Raw genomic sequence first — 25,758 nt, 5'->3', positions numbered from 1 at the left:
TCAAAAAGATAAAAAGAGACCCCAATGGTCACTACATTATGATCAAGGGGACAATACTTCAAGAAGAAATAACACTCATTAACATATACTCACCAAACGAAGGAGCACCAAAATATATCAGACAACTGTTGTCCTCTCTGAAAACAGACATCAGAGAAAACACATACGTAGTGGGAGACTTCAACACACCACTATCAACAATGGATAGATCAACAAGACAAAAAATAAGTAAAGAAACCAAAGCTCTAAATAAAGACCTAGAGCAATTGGGCTTAACAGACATCTATAGAACACTAAACCCCAAAAAAACGGAGTACACATTTTTCTCAAGCGCACACGGATCATTCTCCAGGATCGATCACATACTGGGGCACAAGACAAACATCAACAGATACACCAAGATTGAAATCATATCAACCATCTTTTCTGACCATGAAGGCATCAAACTAGAAATAAACCATAAAAAGAAGGCAAGGAACTTTCCTACCTCATGGAGATTAAAAACCACACTACTGGAAGACCATTGGACTAATGAGGAGATCAAAGAAGAAATTAAAAAATTTTTTGAATTGAACGACAAGGAGGACACCAATATCCTAAATGTATGGGATGCAGCAAAAGCAGTAATAAGAGGAAAATATATAGCAATAGAAGCTCACATCAAGAAACAAGAAAGAACGCAAAGAAACAACCTAATCTCGAAGCTCAAATATCTAGAAAAAGAACAACAAGAAAACCCCAAAACCAGTAGAAGAAAAGAAATAATAAAAACCAAAGCAGAAATAAATGAAATTGAAACTAAAAAAACAATCCAAAAGATCAATGAAACCAAGAGCTGGTTCTTTGAAAAAATCAATAAAATAGACAAACCCCTAGCCAGGCTCACAAAGGAAAAAAGGGAGAAAGCACAAATAAACAGGATCATCAATGAAAGAGGAGAAATCACAACGGACACAGCAGAAATCAAAAGAATAATCAGTAACTACTATGAACAGTTATATGGAAACAAGTTTAACAATCTAGAGGAGATGGACAAATTCCTACAACTCTACAATCACCCAAAGCTAGATAAAGAAGAAATAGAACACCTAAACAGACCAATTACAATTAGCGAAATTGAAATGGTAATCAAAAACCTCCCCCAAAACAAAAGCCCAGGACCTGATGGATTTACAAATGAATTCTACCAAACATTCAGAGACGAATTAGTGCCTATCCTTCACAAACTCTTCCAAAAAATTGAGAAGGAAGGGACAATACCAAACACGTTCTATGAAGCCAACATTACACTAATACCAAAACCGAACAAGGACAACACAAAAAAGGAAAACTACAGGCCAATCTCCCTAATGAACACTGATGCAAAAATCCTCAATAAAATTTTAGCTATCAGAATCCAACAATGTATCCATAAGATAATTCACCACGACCAAGTTGGATTCATTCCAGGGGCACAAGGATGGTTTAACATCCGAAAATCAATCAACGTTATCCAACACATCAACAAAAAGAAATATAAAAACCATATGATAATAGATGCTGAGAAAGCTTTCGACAAAGTGCAACACCCATTCATGATAAAAGCCCTTGAAGTTCTTGGGATACAAGGAACATACCTCAACATCATAAAGGCCATCTATGACAAGCCAACAGCCAGTATCATTCTCAATGGTGAAAAGCTGAAAGCAATTCCATTAAGATCTGGAACAAGACAAGGATGTCCACTCTCACCATTGCTTTTCAATATAATACTGGAAGTCCTAGCCAGGGCAATAAGACAAGAGAAAGACATCCAAGGAATCCAAATAGGAAAAGAAGAAGTCAAACTATCACTATTTGCAGACGATATGATATTATACATAGAGAACCCCAAAAACTCCACAGAAAAGCTAATTCAACTCATCAATCAGTTCAGTAAAGTGGCAGGATACAAAATCAACACGCAAAAGTCAGTAGCCTTCCTATACACAAACAATAAATCTGAAGAAGAAGAAATCAAAAAGACCATCCCTTTTGTTATTGAAACAAAAAAAAATCAAATATTTGGGAATAAATCTAACAAAAGAGGTAAAGGACCTATACAAAGAAAACTATAAAACACTGTTAAAAGAAATAGAAGAAGACACAAAGAAATGGAGAGACATCCCCTGCTCATGGATTGGAAGAATAAACATTATTAAAATGGCCATCCTTCCAAAAGCAATATACAGATTCAATGCTATTCCAATCAAAATTTCAATGTCATTCTTCAAAGAAATAGAACAATTATTGATGAAATTCATATGGAATCACAAAAAACCCCGAATAGCCAAAGCTCTCCTGAAAAAAAAAGAAGGGAATGGAGGCATCAGACTCCCAGACTTCAAACTATACTACAAAGCCATAATCATCAAAACTGCATGGTATTGGAACAAGAACAGACATACAGACCAATGGAATCGAATAGAAAATCCAGAAATAAACCCACAGATTTATGGTCAACTAATCTTTGACAAAGGAGCAAAGACTATGCATTGGAGCAAAGAAAGTTTGTTCAATAAATGGTGCTGGGAAAACTGGGTCGCTACATGCAAAAGAATGAAGCTTGACCACCACCTCACACCATACACAAAAATCAACTCAAAATGGATTAAAGAACTAGACATAAGACCTGAAACCATAAAATATATAGAAGGAAATATAGGCGAAACACTACGTGATTTGCACATCAAAGACATCTTTACAGACACATCACCCAAAGCAGTGATAGTGAAGGCAAAGATAAACAGCTGGGACTATATCAAATTAAAGAGCTTTTGCACAGCAAAAGAGACAATAACAAAAACAAAGAGAAACCCCACCAACTGGGAGAACATTTTTGCACCCAACACTAATGATAAAGGACTGATCACAAAAATCTGCAAAGAGCTGATGAGACTCAACAACAACAAAGAAAATAATCCTGTCAAAAAATGGGCAGAAGAGCTTAAAAGAAACTTCTCTGAAGAGGAAATGCAAATGGCCAACAGGCATATGAAAAAATGTTCAACATCACTTGTCATCAGGGAAATGCAAATCAAAACTACCATGAGATACCATCTTACACCAGTGAGAATGGCACATAGTAAAAAAACTAGCAACAACAAATGTTGGCGAGGGTGTGGAGAAAAAGGAACTCTTCTGCACTGTTGGTGGGAGTGCAAACTGGTCCAACCACTGTGGAAAGCTGTGTGGAGGTTTCTGGACCTACTAAACATAGAGCTTCCATATGACCCAGCAATTCCACTCCTACGTATTTACCCAAAGGACACAGAAACATCAATTCCAAAGAACACCTGCACCCCTATGTTTATAGCAGCACTGTTTACAATAGCTAAGCTTTGGAAACAACCCAAATGCCCAAAAATAGATGACTGGATCAAGAAGATGTGGTACATATATACCATGGAATATTACTCAGCATTCAAAAAAGATAAACACATGCAATTTGCTGCAACATGGATGGCGCTGGAAGGGATCATGCTCAGCGAAATAAGCCAAAAAGAAAAAGAAAAATACCGGATGGTCTCACTCATAGCAGGAATCTAGAAAACTTAAATAATGGACCAGGAAAATGAATAACTATAAGAAAGTGAAAATCAAAATCAACAAAAAACTATGAACCAGAGACACTTTTAGGGGGGCGGGGGCGGGAGGGGAGGGATTGGGGTCAGAATGGGGGGCTGCAATTGTATGGGGAATATAACAATAAAATTTATTAAAAAAAAAATAAATGCATATTGATAATGAAAAAAATAAGTAAATAAATATAAAATATTGCTTAAACCTTGTGCAAGAACTATTAATTACTCATTTCATGGTCAGTATGTGGTGTATATGTGTTGACGGTCTTAGTAATAATTCTCCATCCCATTCAAAGGGTGAAGACCACTGTTCCAGAGACGGTTTCTTAAAGAAGTGAGTTGAAAACTCTTCCCTGTTGCAGGAACACGTTAGTCTGGGATTTTAGAAGTATGGCCATGGATAACGTAAAGGAAATTTAAAATTCATGAACAGAAAAAAAAAAAAAAAGAACAAGTAATTTGGAGGTTCCACTGAGACGCCCTGAGGCACCACTCATGACCACCAGGAAAACTGCTCTGCCAGATGGGTGATCCATGCCTGGGACCCTATGTTAAGGAGAACATTTTCCAGGTCCTAGAGGGAATCTTGTACCACAATTCCATTTTTTTATCTTATTCACTCTATTTCTATTTCTTTTTGGTGTTTTGTATATGTGTGAGTTTGCAATGGCCATCATTTTTTATAACTTTCACTGTAAGTCTGGCTCTGAAAGAGCTTTGACGTTTGCACAATTTTGATAACAGCTGTGTGGATGAGTCAAAGCATAGGTTGGAATGGGCATGGCGGCATATTACCAGCCTGTCTGGTGCTTTATGAGTTTTTCTCTCCTCACAAAAAGGAAAAAAATTAAGGAGGGAAATTTAGTACTAAATTACATTATTGTCTTTGGTTGCTAAGTTCCAAGATAATAAGAAGCAAAGGAAAGCAAGTTGTAATGGACAAATAATTTGAAGAAAACTTCAGCATTTTTCAAAATGTAAAACTTAGTTAAATATCCATATATAGATACAGATATATAAAGAAGTTCAGACAATATTTCTAATCAAGCTGAATCCTTGACAAGATTAACTTTTCCCAGTTTTATCACAGCATGTAATGTTCATATAATAATCAATTTTATACAAAACTTGGTGTTATTTTCCAACAAAAACTCTATTTTAAGCTATCTATAAATTCTAAAATAATTTCATGGGCCCAGAAATTGTTTCCACTAAATATTTATAATTATGGAAAATAAAAACCATAAATTTTAAACTAAATTAGAACAAGTCATATCTTTACTAAAAAGACTGAATTATAAATCTGGTCCAAAAAAGTTAACTGGCATATCTTTGGTAAATTTGTATCAACAGAAATTGTGTTTTTCTGTATTGTGACAGCACAATTTCAAAAATTCCTAGTTAGCTTTGAGAACTTTGACTAATAATGAATTTAAGAACTACTTGGTTACTGGAATAATACTTTGAAAGTTAAAATTTATAGAAATAAAGAAAATATAAAACCATTAAGCATAGTGCATATGCGTCTTTATACATTAGATAGAATCTATAAGTTAATAGGTGGCCCAGGCTATGCAGATGCACATACCTTGTGAGCACATTAGCATACTGTACATGCTCATTTTTTTTCTGCCTCAAGAAGAGTAAATGGATGGAGGTGACCACAGTCAAATGTTTATCTTGTGGGTAAACAGTTGTGGGATGCGCATCAGCCCATCCTGGAGCTCTGCTGGTCTGCAAGGTGCTTGTGTTGACCAACTATTCTCAGCTATCAGCTTCTCAGAAGTCTCTGTACCTGCAGGGGGGATATCAGTTACTTTGTTAAAGGTTGAAAGCAATTTAAGAGATTGAGATTATACTATGTATAATGATAACCAAAAAAAATTTAATGCATTTATTAAAAAAAAAGGATGAGATTTGTTAGTTAATATATATAGGGAAAAGGAGATTAATTTTGTCCTAAAATTTCATCATGCAAGAATGTGAAAGAAATAGTAAAAAATAAATTTCGAGGATAGAAAATATGTTTTAGAAGGTCAGAGGGGATATCAATTGCATTTTCCCTCTTTATAATATCTGGGAATAATGAATTTGAAAGAAATAATAAGACAAGCTAAAATGTTTAATAAAATTAAATTAATTGTGATGGCTTTAGTTGTAAGAAAGAAGTCAAGAATTGGCAACCTTTTTCTATAGAGTTAGATTGTAATACTTTCAGCTTTGTGGGCCACAGATCTCTGTTGCAGCTATCCAACTCCTCTGTTGTAGAGCCCAAAGTAGTTATAGCCAATAAATAAATGAATGGAAATGGTCAGATTTGACCCATGGGCCCTACTTTGTAGAGAAATAAAAGCCTATGAACCTTTAAATTTTTAAATGGATGAAATACAAAAAGAGTAACACCAGAATTTAGGGTTTTTTCTATGAAAATAACAAATTAATTTTTAACAGTTTGCTTTCAACAATAAAAATTGTTCTATATCTTCTCTAAACTTAGCATCCTCTTAATGCTATACTTGTCTCTACTCGTTCTTGAATCAATTTTAAAAAAAGTCCACATTTGAGAAAGCTAAAATTTCTAATTACAGTTACTACAGTTACTGTGTTATTTTTCTCTCTTGTCTGGAACTAATCATTTCATGCCTTTAGGCACTTTTAACTTAAGCTCATATATTATTTCCTCTGACAAATATTCTGGATACTGCCTTTCCCAATTTAGGCCCTTAATTCAAGATAATTCATCCTTTATAACCTAAACTAATTTGGGATTTTTCAGACTGGAAACTATCAAAGATTTTTCTCCCCCTCTTCATACAAGAATTACCAGAAATAATTGAATATGGCGGAAAGTCTACACATTTTCACTTACCTCCATATTATTTATCAAAGTCTCCAACAATCAAAAGGAAGCTCTACCTCCTTGAGTTGATTAGGTACAAGTAAAATGTCACTAATATGAACATGTTTTAAAATAAAATGTTTCAGATTTAATGGAAATATATTGATGGTCACGTACAATGACTGGCACAATAAATCCCCAAATATGTATATTCTTCAAATAAAATTTTGTTTCTTATTTTAAATATTCTTTCTAACATGCAGGTGTTTTTACAACTTAAAAGGCCTTGGAATTTGTCAATGCCCATCTTGGCCACAATAATTTTTATACCAAGAATAATTTTATATGTATTACACATCAAGGGAGCAGTTCACCATTCCTCTTTCTGATATTGTTATTTGTTGCAATAAATTAAATGGAGTCATTCAATCTTAACACTGGCGGATATTGTTTGGTTTTCCCTAAAAGTTGCCTAAAGTTTCCTGCTGTAAACCAGATTAAAAATTTCTGGAAGAAGCATCAAAAGAGCCTCACTAAGTCCCATGTTCTTTTAACTAGCAATATTAAAGTAACAGACAAATAGGTGAAGGCTGGCCAGGAGATGGTGACGACATTGCTAATACTAACAGACATCTGTCAGTTTATACAAGGGCCTAAGTTATCAACTCCAAGACTTTTAATTCAAAAACAGATAAATTCATGAAAGTAGGCTGCTTACAAAAAACTAAGTTCCACAAAACAATAATTACCTGGGAACAATGGAAATTGACTAAGGCAATGAATGGTGTATTTTTAATGGATATATGAGAAAATTCTTTTTATAGCTTCTTTATCTCTAAACCTTGATTTTTTTTTAATTATGTGTATTGAGGTAAAGTTGGTTTACATCATTATATCTGTCTTGGGGGTTATCTGTCTCTACAAAATGTGTGTTTTCACACTGTGCCCACAATCAGTGACCCAATAATCCTTCATTCTGTTCCACTGGGCCCCTTCTGTCCTCCACTCTGACACTGCTACCGCCTAAACTTCAATATAATAAACCCTATACACATACTCATATTAAAGTAAAATAAGGGGCCTCCCCGATGGTGCAGGCGGTTGAGCGCAGCGCTGTTAAGCTGTCAGCAGCCTCTACAGCGTCGGTTCAATCCCGGCCAACCAGCGAGGGTCCCACATGGTGCAGCAGACCTCTCCTGTCTCACCCGCTGCTCCCTTCAGCAGTGTATTTCATCAGTCTGCCTGTTTTGGCACCTGCTCTGTCTCTGGTGAATTCTCTCACCCTCCTGTGCATCTGGACTGTACCCTGATTCTTATATAAATATATAAATCTTTTAAAAAATAAATAAAAATTAAAAAAAAAGTAAAATGAAATGCACTTCAAATAATCCCTCATTTCAACTAAACTATAGAAAACCAGGAAGAAAATTATATGAACTATCTTAACAAGTTTATACGTTAATAAATAATCAGGAGAAACTAAGATTTATGATTCTGTTAAAAGTAACATAAATTAATTGACCTTTCCTACAAAACAACTCAAAATAGGGATAATGATTAAATATTACTCCAAGTGCTTTACTTAGTCTTTGTACTTTCTAAGAACATGTTATTTACATAGATTTAGTAAGAATGTGTCCTCCTTCCCAATATAATCAGAAAAATCAAATTTATAACCATAAGCATGCTAGAAAAGTCACATTAAAAAATAAATCTTTTTTAAATTGGGTCTGATAAGTTAGTTTATGATTAAGGAACAGGAAATGTATATCAGATGGGGAAATGATGCCAATATATTTTCTACGAAAAAACTGACACCTGTTTTGTAGCTTATGAAATTCTAACTTTACTGATGATAAAGAATGCCAGTCCCAGCTGGCCAGAAATAGTGAGAAACTATAAGAAGACCCTATAGTAGTGTGAGCAAAACCTGCAAGAGGAGAATTGGACAGTTCTTCGTTCTTGGTCTCTGTAGACGAACAAATAAGATCAATAAAAGTACTTCTGTCACATAAAAAGGGTAAAAATTCAGCCTTGGAGGCTTTATAAAACTTTCAGACAAAAACTAATTCCCAAGCCTTTGCGTCCTATAATTCTAGTTTTATTAACCACATCATAAAGGGATATATGTATGTTAATCAACATCCCTTGTTACAGCTATGCTTTGTAAAACCAGTCAAATAAAAGAAAACACAAAATTAATGATGTGAGTCATAAAGGTACTAAGCAAACATATGTGATCAAATCAGTACCTCTGGGGAATAGGTAATGATTAGGCAGATCTGTGAAAATAAAAATGATACTTTGTTCAGACTCTTTTATGAGCAAGTGCAAATCATGCCCCTTGCTAGGAAGCACTTTGCACCTGAGATCAACAACAACAACAACAAAACAAGCAACAAAACCAGGATTACCCTGGCTAGTTCTGATTCTCAAAATAAATGAGACCTTGAGTCATGAGGTCACAGACTCCTTAAAAAGCAGAAAGAAGTCAGACAGATGGCCAACAACAGTTATTGTTCTTATTACCAGGGAAATGCAAATCAAAACAACAGTTAGATATCATCTCATACCTGTGAGAATCAGTATTAACCAAAAGACAAGAAACAACATGTATTGGAAAGGATGTGGAGAGAAGAGAGCCCTTACATTCTAAATTATACAAACATTATATTCACAATGATTTGATGGAAATTCTTTCAGGATACTCTTCAGTATGTAGAGTCCTCAAAAAATTAAAATTAGAGGTTCCATATGATCCAGTTATCCTACTTCTGGATATTTACCCAAAGAATACAAAATCACTAATTTGAAGAGACATATGCACCCCTATATTCATTGTAGTATTATTTACAATAGCCAAGAGTTGACCATGCCATTTGAAGCAAGATGGATGGAGCTAGAAGGGACTATGCTCAGTAAAAAAAGTCAGAAGGAAAAAGAAAAATATCGGATGGGTTATAGGAGGAACACAGGGAAACCATATAAGGGATCAGAGGAAAAAAAAAATGACAAAACCAGCAGGTAAACAATACATCGAGACATTCAGCAGGTGATGGTGGAAGAAGAGGGAGCAAAACATGGAAGGGAAGAGCATAAGAGTCCATAGTGATGGTTCACAGGTATCTTGGTGGTGGTAATTTTACAGGGATTACACCTGAGAGAAGAAATCAAACAATATACAAAAATGAACAACAATGTAAAAAATACATAAATAAAAATTAAAAAAAAATAATAGCCAAGAGTTGAAAGCAACCTAAGTGTTAAACAGACAAATGGATAAAGAAGAAGTGGCACATATACACAATGGAATATTACGTAGCTGTAAAAATAAAAAAGATGAAGTCCTGCCATTTGCAACAACATGGATGGAACTAGTGAGGTGAGATGGAGAAAGAAAAACACCATACGATTTCAATCATATGTTGTACATAAAGAAAGCAACCAAACAAATAAACTAAATAAAATAAAAACAAACTTTTATTTATTTTTGTAGGTTTTTTTATTTTTTTATTTTTATATTCCCCATACAATTGCAACCCCCTTATTTTGACCCCAATCTCTCCTTTCCCCACCGCCCCCTGCCAGTGTGTCTCTGGTTCATAGTTAAAAACAAACTTTTAGGGCCTCCCCGGTGGCGCAGCGGTTGAGCGCTAGGTTGCGAAGCTGCCCGCAGCCTCTGCAGCACCGGTTCGATCCCCAGCTGCTCCCCGGCTGCTCCGCGGCTGCTGGGCGAGGGTCCCACATGGCGAGCAGACCTCTCCTGCCGCCCGCTGCTCCCCTCAGCAGTGCACTTTGGTCCTTCTGCCTGTTCTGCTCCCTGCTCTGGCTTGGTGAATTCTCTCACCCTCCCGCGCTTCTGACTGTACCCAGTGCTTGTATAAATAAATAAATCTTAAAAAAAAAAAAACTTTTAAACTATAAAACCAAATTGGTGGTCCAAAAGAGAAGGGGGAGAGGGAGTAAAAAGAAAAGAGGTCAATTTGCATGGTGATGGGTAGAACTGGACTTTCAGTGGTGACTTAACATAGTATACACAGCCATTAATTTATAATGATACACACCTGGAACTTACATTATGTTATAGTGCAATGTTACTTCAGTAAGAATTAGCAAAACTAAAAAGTTTATCCCTGACCTCTGAAGATCTGATGTCTCCAGTTACACCTGGAGTAAATGAAAGTCAAGAGAGAAAACTGTTCTTTTCCCACCATGTCTAGAATACAGTGGTCTTGGTAATTTTTTTTTCTTTTCTTTACTTCAATGTTTTACATATTTTGCTTGGTGAGAGGTCTTTAAAAGTTTGAACTTCCTTGCAAAATCTCTTTTCAAGTAAGCTCCTTTGTTCTTCTAGATGCTTTTGTCTCTGTGGCTTCCTCCCACCTTCAGAACACTTAGATATTTCTACATGTAGCCCCTGCAAAGTAACTTTTACAAATTCCATGTGAACCTGCTTCAGATACCCTGAGCCTGACTCAACTGCAAGTAGCAGGCAACTGGCTGCCCTTTCAGAGCCCATAGGGATGTCTAGCCTTGAACAGCTCTGAGTCTGGCAGTAACACGCAGCCATTTCTCTGGCACCACCGAGTTATAATCCCTTTCTCAGTCCCACAAGCTTCTTTCAACATAAATACATTCCTTCCAGTTCAAAAATGACCCTGAGAGGGAGGAAAGAGAAGGAAGCCTCAAGGGAGGTCTTCGGATATTAAATCAGCCCAAGCGTAGAGAATCCACAGTGGATTAATCTCGATTTCCTTTCTATTATGAGTCTGCCTATATGAAGTCACCTTGCCTCTCAGCCGTTATCTGCCTCTTCAAAAAGTTAATGCAGCTTCCAATTAGATCTTTATTCACTCTCCTGTTAATCTTAGTTCTGAATCCAGACTGTTGTTCTTCCTCTGCTGTCATCCCAGCAAGCAAAGTCTCAATTAGCCAGCTTGGTGGTGATTACCATCATGTCACTTCTCTGCTCAGACATTCTGTAATTTCCTGGTGCATGCCAACCCCTTCCTCTCCTCTTCCCACCCTCCAATGCACTTTTGCTAAAACTGCAGCCCACAACATCTCAAGCTGTATTATTCTGCACAGGATGGAAAGCTGACAGGTAGGATGGCTTTTCTGGTAGATCCAGACATACTGTTAGGAGACTTAATAGATGAAAGTTTTCTACTGGTTCTACTAAGAATCTACAACTGTCCAGTAAGGCCCTCTCATGAACCCATGGGCCAAAAGAGTTCGGATGAAACTAGCAAAACCCAAAGAAAATTTCAGTTTTTTAAATAAAATTTTGAAAAGGAGGAGACTCAAGCTCTCACTTTCAATAATGAAAGATGACGAAACCCACTTATTAATAAATATCACCTCTTTCAGAGTTTTATTCTAATTTTGCCAGTAACTGAGAACCTTGAGTAGAACCACATTATATTTTGACAACAATTTGTGGTTTGTAAGATTAGGGGGTCTTCTGTTTAACTTCGAGTTAAAAATAAAATTTTATTGTACTTATTCTATTTGGAAGGGACATTAAAATGAGTGCATGGGAGAAAAGACAGAGAAAATGAAGGGAAAACAGTTGTATTCAAAATTGAGAAGCAGAAAAATTAGAAGAGAGATAAAAGTAAATACCAAGAGCCATCAGAGAGGGATGAAAGTGAGGATGAAGACATTTCATAATGCAGACCCTCAGAAAGATTCACAAGCAGGAGATAGCGAAGGGTCACAAGGTGTGGGAACAAGGCTGGAGGCTAAAACAAGCAGAGGGGAAGGGAAAGACATTGCAAGTCATGAGCAGAAGGCTAAACCTCAGCTTCTCCCCCAGGCCACCAGCCAGTCTACTACCTTCCCTCTTGCAGTGTGGAACACTGGAGTTTTATTTGGGGGAAGGAAATTTGAACCAGAGTATCTCCAGACCTCAGTGAAACAGCAGAGCAGAAGCATATTCTGGTAACTGAGGATAAGTGGATAAATGGAAGTCTAACTACTAAACCAGAAGACCACAAGGCTCCCACTAAACTCAAAAATTACTCATTTAATCAGAGGGCAACCAGGTAGGATACTGATACATTCTTCTCTAGAGAAATAATTCGTTCCCAGAAAGATGACTGTAGGTGAGGGGAAAATCCCTCTACTCTTTCAGAGTCAGTGGCTGGGCCTATGAAATAAACTAATTAAAAAAAAAATACATTAACATAAAAACAGTATCTTGAAAATATCCCAAGCTCATTGCAGCACAACAGCCAGAATATGGAAACAACCCAAATGTCCACTGATGAAAGATTTAATAAAAAAGATGTCATAGACTCACACACACAATAAGATACTACTTAGCTTATTTTTAAAAAGATGAAATCTTGCCATTTGCAACAGCATAGATGGAAGAAAGAGGAATTATGCTAAGTGAAATATATCAGAAGGAAAAAGACAAATATCATACAACCTCACTGGTACATGGACTATAATGATACAAAGCAAGTGAAATCTGTCGCTAGAATGGTGGTTACCAGAGAAGAAGGGGGTGAAAGATGGAAAGAACAAGTTGGAGGGGGGTGGCGTGTATTGGGTGGTGCCAGAGGTTTTTAGAATTTAACAGGTATAAAGCTGTACTTCTAAAACTTACAGTGTTGTAAACCAATATTTAGGTTTTTCTTGGGTGAGTAAGAGTCTAGAGCTCTCTCCCAGTGATTAAGGAAGTTCTTCCCTCTCTGGGAAAGGGATATGCCTGTACACATGTATACCCTCTTTAGGAAGAGGGAAGGCAGGCAGCTTTTTATTCATCTACTTCTTCCTAATTGTCTTCAACTTAAATCTTATGCCAAAGTGGCATGTTTGGGGGTAGCCTATTCTGATACCCTATAATTACTCAGAGATGATCCATAAATGTTTGGCTTCTCCCAAGAGGTAGCCAATAATTCCACAAGAAACCTATTTAATAAAAAGTACATATACACACAACTTATAGTCCAACTATTCAGCACCTTGCTGCTAAATATGAAAACATCACACAGCATCCTCAGGCATATGAAGAGAACCAAACATGAAAGATCAAGACTCAAATATAGAAAGAAACATAAATGCTGCAGGCACTACCAGAGAACTAAAAAAATAACAGACCAATGTAAACAACATTGGTCTCTTACTTTTGATATCTTCAAAAGTATATTCTCTTACTTTTGATATCTTCAAAAGTAAGAGAAGAGGCTGTGTCCACAACACAAGCTCAGTGCATGGCAAGAAAAGAAAGAGGGAGAAGAGGAAGTAGAGAAAGGAGAGAGATGGAAAAAGAAGGTAAAGAGAGGAGAGGAGAAAATTCAAAAACAAAAAAGACCTCTGGCGAAAAAGAAAAAAATATCTTAAACTTTAAAAATCCAAAAGGAGTTAAAAGATGAAGTTAAAGCCATCTCTCAGAAAGTAAAACCAAGAGGTAAAGAAAAGAAAAACTAGAAAAATAGAGGATTATTCCATAACCAATTCTGATTAATAGTTTCAGAAAAAGGAGATAGAGAAAACAGCAAAATTATTAGAGAAATAACACAAGAACTAACTAAAGAACACGAATTTCCAGCATAAATAAACCTGTTGTGTGCCCAGCACACGTAATGATAAGAGATCACCTTAAATGTACATCACTGTGAAATTCCGGAATGCCAGATATAAAAGATCCTCTAAGAAGAATCAAAATCAGAATGACATTGGATTTCCCAGCAGAATTAGTGAATGCATGGAGACAATGAAGCAACACCTTCAAACATCTCAGAATAATTCCTAAAATCCTATACCTATTCAAACTATCAATCTATTCTTATGAGCAAATAAAAACATTATTGACATATATCTTTTAAAATTGCATCCATCCTCAGGAAGCAATGTTATCAGTTAGGACTGTACTGTTCCAGAGCCAAGTGCAGCCAGCCTAAATACATAAAGGTTTCTTTGCCTCGCAGGTTAAAAAAAAAAAAAAAAAAAGGTCCAGAAGTAGGTAGTCCAATATGTGACTCCAAGAAGTCATCTGTGACATAGTTCATTCTCTTTCTGATTGCTGCTACTAGTACATACACTCTCAAGTTTCTATAGCTACCTGAGCAATGGCCATCACCTCTATATTCCAGAAGGAGAAAGGGGAAGGAAGCACAGAGAGTAAAAACATCTCAGAAATCCCACATATTTAAGTATCTTCGACCACAACTATCGATAATGGAGCTAGAAAACAGTTTTGCTATTTGCTGAACCTCAAAATAACCCATTAGTTAAAAAAAAAAAAAGATAACAGATATTGGATGTTGATTAGGCAACTAACAAAATGAGGGGGTAAACAAAGAAAAAAGGAGACATGATATTTTGAGACATAGATTAGCTAACATGGTGGGAACGAAGAGGGGGTACAAAGGGAAGTCCTAGCTTGATAGTTGTATAGCAGACTGAGAACAACTAGAATAGACAGAGTTCTCCAGGAGAGAGAGCTACAAGTCATTGGAATGCTTGATACGTTTAACCAGGTATATTTTTAAATGTTTTGAATTTCTATTAGATTAATGTGGGAACAAGCTAAGCAAAGGAAGAAAAAAGTTGTACAGAGAAGAAAATGCAATCATATCACGCACCTTGGTTCATCAGTGAGTGATATATTTTCATAACAAGGAAAACACACTATTTAATCAAAAGTTATGATTATATTCATAGAGTACAAAGAGAAAAAAGTAGTAAATGGAAGGTAGAAAAGGACTGACTCATCTTTTATAATAGGAATTCATTTATTCTATAGGTCTAAAAGTGATAAATTAAGAAATAATATGGGTATAAATGTACTATTTTAAAGATAATTACCAAAAGCAATAGCTTTTGAACTTGAAGGGCTCACAGTTGGGCTAAAGCTATACCAAATTGTTTCTAATTTGATTCCATATATCTTGTCTCAATTGGTCAAAACTCAGAAAGAGTGAAGTCTATGACTGGCAGCCCCAAATCTAACCATGGACTAAAAGGAGAATTCTATATTCTGCTACGAGTGTCTCTTGCCCTCAACTGGATGTCAAGGCTACCTCAGAGACTCGAGTCAACAAACTATCTGCTCACTGTAATCCCGTGGCAAAAATCAAAAAGCACCAAGAAAGTCCACATTCCAAGACCATTCCTGTCACGTTTATGAGTTGCTAAAAGGAGTATGAAATAACAGGCCTCACTGCATCCTCGCATTTCTAAGATAAGAGAATCAAATGGTTCTGGCACTGTAGGTTCAGTGAAACAGGTATCCTTGGGAGTCTCTTCCTTACTGGGAAGGCTCATCTCCCAAATGAGCAAAACTTTCATCAACAGGCTATTTAGCTACAGGTGTATGGAATTTTATGCAAATAGGGCAAGTTTTCTTTCCTTTAAATGTGTTTTAGTCAAAACTACCATAAACTGCAAAGAGCACCCGAGTTCCCTATGAACAAAGAATACTAATATGCACATCATATCTTTAAACCCTTAGTATTGGGCATCTTTGGAGGCACTCGAATTATGTCCCTCTATCCTGAAGGTCTACTGCAAGATGTGGCATATTTTATCAACAAGCAATGACAGAGAAATTGTGTGACTAGTGCAAGAGGGGGAGGATGTTTTATTGCAGAGAAAATAAGTCATCTTAAAATGAAAATCAGGAAAACAGTCCATGGGACTTATTCAAACTCAGAGTCTTAAAAGGGAATTAAAAAGACTTTAGCAGAAGCATGCTATCTCTACAAATTAGGTTTACTTGGTGACTCAAGGGAGAATTGGATCAGCTTAAGAAAACAAGTTTTAGTCATTCAGTCAGAACACTGACTCTGAGAGAGGAAAAGGGAAAGGAAAAATAAAATAAAAATTAAAGTCTTACTGCTTAAACTCCAGGGAGGAATGGCTTGCCTTAGAGAAAAGGCAGAGATCTCTAAGACAAGGGACCTCAAAACAGATTTGAAGAGGAAAAAGTGTTTTACTTGGATCTAACGGTTCATAAGCTGAAATCAGGGGTGAGTGGACATTTTAATTATTACCACGTCAGGGGAGGTAAAGGGGTGAGGGTGATCCAAGAAAGGAAGACAAGAGACTGCAGAGAGCAAGGGAGTGATGTCCCAGGGACATCAAGATTCAAGAAACTCTCTACAGCCACCTTTTCAAGTGGCTGGTGACAAATCAGAACAATGAGGAAGCTACCCTTTAATGACTGGAACACTTACAGGAGATTCACAGAACATCTGTACCGATTTGACAGGGGAAGATCAGAAAAGTCAGTAGGAACTACTTCAGGAATTAATAACTGAGGTGGGCATAGCCTGTGCAGTGTGCAAATGTGTCTGATATATGCAGAATAGATGTAGGGAAGGAAAGAAGATAAACTACAGCCTTGCAGGATAATGAAAGACTGAGTATAAAACTGAGTTATAGGTCAACCACATACAAGGATACCTCCGGGTGGAATTATCTGACTTTGGGACTTGTTTAAACAATGGAAAACCATGGAGTCCCCTATGGGCAGAAACTGAGCTGGCTTAAAAAGAAAGTCCTTGTTGGCAGAAAGAAACGTTTTAGCTATTGCGTATGTGTTTTCTCAAACTGTAAGATTGGAGCTGATAACATGACAATCTTGTGAGTCTTAATGACGGCATAGGATGAAGTCAACTTTGAAGAGGATGGACGCATTTCAGTGTGGCCCAGGGTTCAGGGCTGCAGGGAGGAGAGGGGAGGGATCAGGCTTTGCAAAGGGGGCTTTCTCTCGCTATAGAGAAAGCAAAGCAGAAAATAGGGTATTAATCTTTGAAATTCAGTTAATAAGCCAAAGATGTTATCTTTGTACTCTTTCTTAAAGAGGGCTTCAACTATGAGAGAAAGTGCACATTCAAATGTGAGACACTGGCACACTGCTCACTGTGTTATTTGAGCTACGTTTAGGCTGACTGGTATTTAAGTTCATTGAATCATCCCTGGCTAGATGCATTGAACTGCATGACTGGACATAGTGAATTTAGCATATAGAAAAAGGAATTAAATTTTGACCTAGGGTACCGTTTGGCCTTGGAGCTGCTTTAAGTAAAGTCCTGTCCTGCTCCCTGCAGAGGATATTAAGCATAGGTCCCAGGTTTGTCCGTCATGAAATAAGGGGTCAGACCTCTCCCCAGCCCCAACCATAATATCTTGAGCCCTACTTTTTAATTAGTCACCAACTAAGGATAGTTTATACATTTTTTAAGGACTGGGAAACAAATAAAAAAAGAACATGTGATAGAGACCATGTGTGACTCCCGAAGCCTAAAATATTTACCCTCTAGCCCTTTACAGAACAATTTTGCTGACTTGAGAGAATATATACATTTTCCTTCTTTCTACATCCCCACCTCAACCTACCAAGACTGTCCTTCTTGAAAAGCATTGGATAAAGAGCTTCAACTCTCTCACACTTCCGCCTGGAAAATGAATGACTAATGATCAGCAAGAGGTACCACCTATTGGACCCCGTCCTACATAATGGGGGCTGGCATTACATGCCTCAAGATCATCTCTTTGCCTCCTGCTGTTGTGACCCCTGCTTTGCCTGGTGAGTGGATTCATAAGATCATGTGCTGGACAAGAGTCCATTTTCTCAAGTCAGTTCTCTCCGCTGGCAAGTCCCTTACTCTGACTTCTGCGGAGGTAAGAGTAGGGGGTCCACATGCTGTAGTCTCCATGCAAGTCTTACCCAGGAGCCCCATGGGGTGCTGTGCAAGCTCCTGGTTCATCAATAAAAGTGATTTCAGGACTCTTACATGTGGACTCATGGTTGCCTTCACATGGCAAAAACTTAACTGGGTAAGAAGGCTCCATCCCCCAGTGTGTATGCATGGATCCTTGAAATTCTTGTATAAATTAGAGGGGAAATTGAGGAAATGCCTTTGCTGAGAACTTAACCTTTCTGTTACAGATTCACATTTTGCTACAAAGAACATAGTGATTATGTAAGTAAGTCTCTAGAATTAGACACACTTATGCTGAAGTGGCACTTTAGCCACTTTCTGTCCCTGTCAACCTTTGGCAAACTCCTTTTATCTCTCTGTGACTCAGTTTTCTCATCTGTTAAATAGAGTTAATAATAGTACCTTAATAGATAGCATGCTTCTGAATGTAGTTTACAAGAAACCCAGCTGAACAATGACATAAGCAATAAAATAATTCATTTTCTCAAATATCAGAAGTGAGCAAACTTCAGGAATCATTGATTCAGCAGTGCCACGAAGGATCTCCATTCTTTGCATTTTTCTGCTCCATCATCAGCAGTGTCAGCATCTTCCTATAGCAAAAAAGATATGGATTGTCCCACTAATACTCGGGTCGAGAGTCCTTTTTTTCTAATTGTCACTATAACCTTGAAGAATCAGTGCTTAGGTAGAATAAACAATGTGGGGCACAGAGAGGAAAAAGAGGTTGATTGTAACAGTTTCTATCAGTGCCTCATCCACATCCACTCAGGCTTAAGTCAGGACAGAGAAGCTCAATTCCCAACAGCCAGAGCATGTATTTTTCCACCTAAAAGCTTTCTCTGGTTTCCAGTGCCCATAACAGGATAGAAGAACCAGGGTGTAACACATGCATCCACCCAGCTCCCTCACTGGGGATAACATGGAAGCGCTCTAGTCTCACCCTGTGTTCCAGGCAGGAGTAGCACCCATCACCCACTGTGCTAGCTACCTCAACAACCTTTCAGATGCCTTCTCTTCTCTCTCTGACTTCTTCATTTCCCTTGCTGGAATTTCATGCATCTTCAAATTCCTATTTCTGGGTCTGTTTTTCCCAGAAATCTACCTACAATAGTCACCTTCAAAACTTCAAGGAAAACAATTTAATTACATTAAAAACTTAGAAACAAGGAGAAAGAAACAAGCATTTTTTTTATCTATTCTATGTAGCATAAAGTTACCATAACAAATATTAGACAAGGGGAAATGTGGCTTTATAGAAACCCTCCAGCTAATAAGTAGAAAAATGACTCAAAAAAGAATCACTGAATCTAGGCCATGATCACTGTTCTGCTAGCCTCAGAACAGAGACAACTGAACTTCATGCTATATCTCCACTTGAAATCACACATCCACCTGTTTCCCAACACTCAATGCTGAATCTGATCAAACCACTTTAACTACCAATTTACCCAAAATGCAAGGAACAATTTATATATTAAACACTACTCCAGGGAAGCAATCAGCAAAATTCAAACTGAGAGAAAACTTCTATATGACAAACCAACCAAATCAATCAATAATAATAATAATAATCACAAGAAAGAAAAAAGCACAGAGAGGAGAATCAATAGACTCAAGAGGCATATATACAAGACTCAATAATAAGCTTTTTTTGGATCATCCATGAGAGTGAGGGAGGCAGACATGGTGGGAAGAAGTGGAGGAGAGCAGAACAGAGGAAGAGAGACGAGGTCTTTGACCTGTGTTCAAGTAACTTGTTCTTTAAAGAAAAGTCCATGTTTATTCAATGAGATTTACCTACTAATTGACTATTTGTCATACTAGTATTGCTTCTTCCCCTCTGAGAGAGAAAAAATAGATTAAGAAGTTGGAAAGGGCTTTGAAAATGAGGATGCAAGTCTTAAAAAGCATTTGGCATTCTATTTTTAAAGTGTATGTAAATCCAACCTAGAAAACTTAAGAGTTTACAAGATTTGGGGGGGAGGGGTAGAGATTTCTAAGCCACTTAGTATTAAAATCTGTTTGTATTTGCCATCTTCCATGCATTCCTTCCTACAGAGAAAAGATAATTTCTCCCTCTTCCTGTGAGATAAGCAGTCATTCATCTCTAAGGAAACGGGCACCTGTGCCCCAACAACCTCATGGAGTTGAGGCTCCAGGATCTCATTTAACATCAGAGGGAGTTTGAATGTAAAAGGTTTCAGTGTGCTTATTTGAAGGGCGGCTTTTCGCAGTTGCAGGCTTGTTTCTGAAGGCAAGAAAGGAGACTACATTAGTTAGCATAAATACCTGCTTCAGCATTTCCCCATTTTTCCACCTGAGCAGGTGCACAGGCCTTTATTCTAAGTGTTAAGAAAGGAGCACTTGCAATTTCTATCACTTCAAAAGTGAGAAAGATGAAATAGAGAAGACTGAAGAGAAGAGAGTGTGTGAGAACTAGACATATATACTGAGAGACAAGGAGTAGGGAAGGAAGAGGGGTGGAAGCAGAGAGGGAGGAAAAGAATAAACACATGGGTTTATGATTTTCTCTGAAATTTATGTGAATACCAGATAACACCTGCTGCGTAGAGAAAGATGTTTTTAAAAGAGTTATCTTACAGAGTAGAAAGTTACTGACCTTTAAGAAAGTTCAAAAAATAAGGGAAGAATTCAGGAGAAATAATAAAATTAAATGGATACTAGTTAATTCTTTAATGTGTTTATATATATATATATATTACATCATTGTTTATTTTTGTACAATATTTTATTTCTCCTCTCAGGTGTAGTCCCTATAAAATTCCCACCAGCAAGTCACCCGTGAACCATCACCATAGTCTCTTGTGCTCTTCCCTCCCCTGTTCTGACTCCTCCGCCTCCCTCTCCCCTGCTGAATGTCTCTGTAAAGTACTACTGTTTACATGTATCTCTGTTCACATCCTGAAGGAGGCAGATATTATAAGAAATTCTTTTCTCTCTCCCACACCCTTTTTAATTTTTTTGGACTGAGAACACAGTTATACATTTTAGAGAAGTCCAGTGAGGAATAAGTTGTTTTACATTAAAAAAAAGAGAGAGAGAGATTGAAAAAAGAAGATCCAGAAAGTCCTACTTGGAGGAATTCAGGAGGGTATGGGAAATGTATGAGAAAGGAAACATGAAGGAAAAATATTCGTAGGTTCCCTGCACTATCTGAAAGTAAAATATTCCTATGAACCTTTTATAAGCCAAAATGGCATAAAACAAAGAAGCAATTGCCATTAATTTCTATGGAAAAAAATTAAGCAATCCCAGACCCCAAAAATAAACTATGAAATTATATCAAATAACACATAAAACCTAAAATAACACTAACATATAATAAAAGCAGGAATGATCTAACTACACAGCCTATATGAAACAGTTCTCACAGAAGGCTCTTGGTACTGCCTCTAGAGCAGTTGCTGCAAAACACTGAATGCTAGTCTCACTTTTCATCTTTCATTGTAAATGTGGAAATCATGCTTGCATTTCTTTGTGTTAGCAAAAAACAAATACTAACATAGTTCTCATAAAAGCAAAGTGGCCTAATGTGAACTTTTGAAAATCGGGGATACTGCTATAGGAAGGCAGAAAGAATATCAGAGAAATGAAACATCTGCTCTAGGAAGAGGAACATCAGGGAAAGACAGAGACTCATGAAGAAATATTTAGACATCTTATTGGGTAACATAATATAAAGGATTTCCCTGATTCCACCTTCATATCCTCCCAAATCTTCGATAAAATATTGATTATTCATTGGGCTTTCCCAACTACACACACACATACACCCATACCTACACCTATACCTAGACCTATACATACTCATACACATAAACAGAGAGAGAGAAACTGAAACCTCAAGTCAGAGCTGGGTGAGGTATCAGGGCAGGTGTGAAGTGCAAAAATCCAAAGAAAGGGACTATTAAGACCTATGACTCACTCCAACTCCAGTTAGGAACATGTATCAAAACTTACTTTTGCCTCATCAGACATCGGTTAAAATATATTTTTATCAAAACAAAGGAATGGAGGAGTTACCAGGGAAAAACATGATCGCTTAGTGAGAAAGTAATTGCAACTCTGCTATGCTCACCCAAACCCTTGAGGAAGACGAACAACCACTGGTCAGATTGTCGCAAGCTGTAAGCTTATCTTACCAATTACCAACATCGAAATTACAAAATCATCATTTAGCCAATGAGTCATCAGTGAATTAAGACAGCTGCGATGATGCATTCAACTCCGTTCTTAACTCACTTCCTGTAATTTGATAGAGGGGTTTCTATTTGATTCATTGAACACTTGAGGAATCAGAACTATACTGACCATCTGATACTATAAGACATCTTCATTAAAAAATAATCAGTGCACAGGAAAGAAACTCATTATAACATTTATAATATAAAGGTACTGCATCATGCACCCCAGGTGCTTTTCCATAGTTGTCAGAAGTAAGCTTTATTACCACTCAGCTGCTGGATTCAAGATGACAAAACTTTACTTGATGTGTGATACACCCACTAAAATACCTTAAGACTCTGCTGTAATTTACAGTACTAAATCAAAATAAATGGGGCACTCTTGAAGCCATTATGACTAATGTCCACATCAAATAATCTTCTTGGCAATATAGTCACAGATGTTTTTCCCACCATAAAGAAATGCTACAAATATGAGAACTCAGAGGAAGCAAATGCAACAAATCACTACTGAATAGAAAGATATCAAAAATACATACAATCCAATAAAAAAACTCTCTCTGGAAGATAAGGTCCTGAATTGTATGTATTTATTTATTTTACTTCTATCTCATCTACTTCTAAAAACTATGTCAAGAAACTCATGAGTCATAGATATATAAAAAAAAACTAATTGTATAGCTAAAGTGGTTAATTAATATATTAAATATAGACATTATCACTAAAGAACACAGTTGAGCATCATATATGGGACTGTCAGCAAATATCATAAGATGGCATACAAATGGCTCATTTCCTAATACAAAAAGGCATTAAATAAACACATTAAATAAATCTTTACTGAAATAATTTGTGTTCCCCAGGAGGGGAGATCAATTTCCTTATATAAAGTTTTAAGATATATACCTCATATGTCCTCATATAAAAGCAATAAAGCAATAATACCTTGAACATCTTTCTAATTGGACGCAATGTCTGGGGGTTTCATAAGAACACTCACTACTAACTGGCATAAAGCAAATTATTGAAATATTTATAATCCCAGCTATAAATTCACTTCTCAAAATATATAGATCATCCTTTTCACAACAGTGTAAAATGCTCACATTTTTCAAAATAGGGTTGCATTTCATCCTACTATCTAGTTTTCCTTATCTTTCATAGCAGGATCTCAGTAAGTAATGACCTGGCTCATGAATTGGGTGCAGGGTGGTGAGACAAAACAGCAACACTAAAAATCTAGGTATCATAAAAGCTAAATCCATTCCTATTTAAAATAAAAAAAGATGAACTAATCTATATTAAAAAGATTCCTAAAATCTTAGCAAGTCAGTAGTATCCAAATAGTCAAATCAAAGTATTTGAATTGATTTTCTAGGGGAAAAAAAGTTCTCAGTATCTTTTGTCATGGCAGTTCATTTGATAGGCATATGAATGCCTTTCATCTTTACCACTTCTCTATTTAGACACTCTTTAATTAGGTTAATAGAAACATTTAAGGTTTTGATAGTCTTTTAATTCACCTGCACAAACAGGGACAGTGGAATTTAATTTTGGGGAAAAAATGACACAGACATTTGAAAAAGCTTTCCCTTTATTCTCTCTGGACACATTTTTGGCATCTTATTAACATTTTCCAAATTGAATGAATCTATCTCTTTGTGTTAGCAGATAGCTTAAGAATAGAGAGAGACCAGCAGTCATTAGCAATTTATCGCCCTTGCTGATAAATTGGAACATGGGCTGCCCAGAACATTAAGTTATAAGGGCAGCAAAGACATTTGCAGAGTCAATGATGCAGACCAAAAGATGTCACAGCACAGACCACTTCCTCCAAGTGCACTGGCCAGCCAAGGACTTTCCTTCCACTCATTCAGATATGAAGAAGCTGACAATTACCTGTATTCCCCCCCAGATGTCCTGGACATTTAATAGCAAAAACCTTACCATGAACTTATCTTCCCACCTTCATCTCATACCCCCAGTACCAACTGTGTTTCAACTGCACTGGCCTTTTTTTCCCGCCCCTATAACATGTCAATCTCACTCTCCACCCAGGGCCTTTATACTCACTGTATCTGTGCACGAAACATTATCCCTGCAGATCTCCACATGGAGGCTCCTTCTCATCATCCCATTCTTAGATCAAATGTCCACTTTTCAGAAAACGTATCTCTGACCCCTTCTCTCACCCTCCCAACCTCACTACCTGACAGTCACTTTCTATCTTGTCTTGTTTCCTTATGGCACTTACGATTATATGAAATTACCTTGTGTTTGTCTACATTTTGAAATTTTTCCTTATGTATTTTCAGGTGTACAGATGAATTAACCATACCATCATATGACACCTTCATCACTAGTCCCTACATGGCCCAATTTTATTTAATTATTACTAGTAGCATAAGTTTTCATGAATCCCTTGGAAAAACTTATATGTACCATCAAGTCCTCTTATTTGTGGTAATTATGTTTTGTAAAGTCACTACAAACACTAAATTAGCAAATACTGAAGTACTACTCCTAGAGGAAACATAGAGTTAGGTTCCTGCCAGCCTCTGATAACATTTTCATTACCTTGTTTTATGGATGTTTCTGTTTAAAGACTTATTTAATATACATCGTTGACTCCTTCACATTGAACTCATAGCCAAGAGCACTATAACTCATGCCTAACAAAGCTGAATAAAACACAACTATTTTCTTAATAAAGTATATCATGACTTCTTCGAGCTCAGGAACATTAGATGCCACTTTAGATACATGGGGGTCATTTTAAACAGTTAAATCACCACCAAGAGGCACAAAAAAATGTGAAAAACATGGAACTAAATAAGCCATAAGACAGATATGTTGACATTATGAAAGCTTAAACAAGAAGGCAGAGCATGCCTTATTCAACCTCAGCTGGAAATATGTGTGCCAATTGGGCAACTCAAGCATTTTTTTGTTTTTTCTTTAAGATTTATTTATTTATACAAGCACTGGGTACAGTCAGAAGCATGGGAGGGTGAGAGGATTCCCCAGAGACAGAGCGGGGAACAGAACAGGCAGACTGACGAAATACACTGCTGATGGGGAGCAGCGGGCGTGGCAGGAGAGGTCTGTGCGCCATTGGGACCCTCGCTGGCAGGCGGGGATCAAATCGGCACTGCAGAGGCTGTGGGCAGCTTTTCAGCCCAGGGCTCAACCGCTGCGCCACCAGGGGAGGCCCAGGGCAACTCAAACTTTTCACCTTTCTGAGCACCTATGAAAATGACTGCAAAAGCACTCTGAGTATTGATATTGGTGTTACAAATAATTTTTTTTTAAGATTTATTTATTTATACAAGCACTGGGTACAGTCAGAAGCACAGGAGGGTGAGAGAGTTCACCAGAGCCAGAGCAGGGAGCAGAACAGGCAGACTGACGAGGTACACTGCTGAGGT

Source organism: Talpa europaea, assembly GCF_964194135.1.
Source record: "Talpa europaea genome assembly, chromosome: 3".
Classification (NCBI taxonomy): Eukaryota; Metazoa; Chordata; class Mammalia; order Eulipotyphla; family Talpidae; genus Talpa; species Talpa europaea.
The sequence above is the reverse complement of the archived record's forward strand: the minus strand, read 5'-3'. Positions refer to the sequence as shown.